Source organism: Ctenocephalides felis, unplaced genomic scaffold (assembly GCF_003426905.1).
Source record: "Ctenocephalides felis isolate EL2017-DRISC unplaced genomic scaffold, ASM342690v1 CF-g0.4_SCAFFOLD_02205, whole genome shotgun sequence".
In the NCBI taxonomy this organism is placed as follows: Eukaryota; Metazoa; Arthropoda; class Insecta; order Siphonaptera; family Pulicidae; genus Ctenocephalides; species Ctenocephalides felis.
The window spans coordinates 1-2,496 of NW_020538359.1; the positions used below are offsets into that span (position 1 = coordinate 1).

The following is a 2,496-nucleotide window of genomic DNA, read 5'->3' on the forward strand; positions in this document are numbered from 1 at the left end:
AATATTCATTTGCGATTTTTTTGCGTTCACTATAACTTACCCTGAGGAAGTCAACAATGTGAAAAGATTTAAAACCATAAATTTAGGAATTGTTTGTAGAAATGTCGATGAATGCATGGCTAATCCCTGTATCCCGCAACAATTTTGTTAAAAGTTGCTATATAGCCCAAGATATTATGTAGGAGCTGCATAGACCGTATACTACATGGGCTGCTAGTCTTCATATGCTTTCAGTTGTATAAAGTGTACAAAGATAGATGGGACTGAGACGTCACTTGCTGAACGTGCGTTGCCGACGATCGTCGGAATTCTACCGATTGATTAAATGTCATTTGTTTTATTTTAATAATATAAAGGCAATTGTGTTGACTGATAATTTTGTAAAAAATGATATTATTAATTTTAATCGAATCCATCTGTTAAAATTATTTATATATTATAAGGTCTATGCATATGACGTTTAACTATTCAGGAGTAATAACTGTTTTTTTTTTCTTCACAACACTTTAACAATTTCAAGCACACGGTTTAATTTTACGTTATGCATATAACATTTAATCAATCGGGAGAGTTCTACGATTGTCGGCTGCGCTCGTTCAGCAAGTGACGTCACAGTCCCTTTCTATCTTCATGCACTTATTTTGCCCTCGACTAGCAGTCTATGTAGTCTATGCAGGTCTATGAAGAGCTACCATTTTTCATTAGTTTTAGAATTCATTATTAATATATCTATGAACAGTTAATTTAAATCGCCTGTCAGTGCCATGACTATGAATATAACAATGTTATTGAATTCGACACCGTAACGCATCATCGCGCTCACGAATAGCTTATAAAACACGACTCGTCGGGGTCGTATCACAAAATGCATTATTTATAATTAAAGGACAATTAATTAAAAAAGTACAGTGTTGTATTATTTATGTTGTTGACGATAATCAGATGACAGATTCTGTAGAATACTATTAGATTCTGTATACTTAGTTATGAATACGTCGTATTCTAATATTGTCTAGGATTATGACAGCCAAAGACTTAACTAAAATAAATATTTGCTAAACTAACCTCCATAAAGCACAATTCTTTTACACCAGAGGCCGCAAATTTAATTGTCACTGAAGTCGCCATTTTATAGCAGTAAAACTTATATTTTTATTAGTTCAGCACAATTTTAAAATCACTTCTCACACATATATAATGAACTATTTTCAACAAACGTCTAAACTTGTTTTGATATACCATATAAATATAAATAATAAGTACATTAAAATTAAGGTTGCGTTGCCATGGTAATTAAGTCACAGTGGCAATACAATTAATATTTTTCAGCTTTTTTGCAAGCCTCCATAGCTCAGGGGTTAGAGCACTGGTCTTGTAAACCAGGGGTCGTGAGTTCAATTCTCACTGGGGGCATTTATTTTTGTAACTTAAATTTGTTGAAAATGTATATATTTTTTATTTATTAAAACTTAAATTATTAAACGTTTGAATTCGCACTGAAAATAAACGAAATTATATATGAATTTTAATAATAAAATCAATAATAAAATTTATACCGCAATTAAAAATCGACTGGATACTTTTACATGCTTGAATTAATTTTTTTTTTTAAATTCGGTATGCAAAATGTCCATATAGAATCTTATAATATACATTTTTTATCCCGTTAAACCTTTTATCTATCTGTAAAAGTCCTATGCAAAGTTCCGAATTTTGGCTTAAAACCCAAAAAAGCGTCCAAAACTTATTTGTGGACAAAACATATTTTTAATATTCATGAAATATCATTATAGATATATCTATGTAATTAAACAAGCTCTTCAGAGAGCATACTATGTATTAAAACTTCTTAATTTATAGACATTATTTCTTAAATTATTGCAATTTATACTAAAATTGATTATTTCATTCTCAAGAATATTATTCATTTCTACAAGATTTTCACAAGTTCACTAAATTGTATTTTTTGGGTTAAATAATTAATTTTAGAGAAATTATTTGGAACCTTACGTTTCACCTAATAAGCAATTAAGGTATGCGAAGTTAGATAATCATTATTTATGAAGACAATTGCTTTAAAACAAACTATTGATAAAAATCAATAACTATTTAAACCTGATCTAAACAAATTACTTGTATAGTAATGAACAGATTCTTCTTTTTAATAAAGCTTATTGCTTGGTAATTATTTAGAACCTTACGTTTCACCTAATATGCAATTAACACATGCAAAGTTAGACGACCATTATTTATGAAGACAATTTCTTTAAGAGAAACTATTGATAAATAGTTGATATAAATACCTGATATATACAAATTAGTTATATAGTAATGAACAGATTCTTTTTAATTAATTAAAGACTATTAAAAGAAACTTATTAATCAGCCGATCAAAAAATGATTCTTTGAATAATAATAATTTCAATAGAAACTATTTTTAGAATCTAAAACTCAAACAGTAACTGTTCAAGACTATTTTTTTCAATAAGTGATAAT

At 28.4% G+C, this 2,496-nt stretch overlaps 1 non-coding gene across 1 annotated transcript; it reads left to right on the top strand.

The window, feature by feature from the left end:
* Positions 1–1,340: 1,340 nt before the first annotated feature.
* On the top strand, positions 1,341–1,413 carry Trnat-ugu. Its single transcript has one exon. It is a non-coding gene; the product is annotated as a tRNA-Thr (tRNA).
* Positions 1,414–2,496: the final 1,083 nt, after the last annotated feature.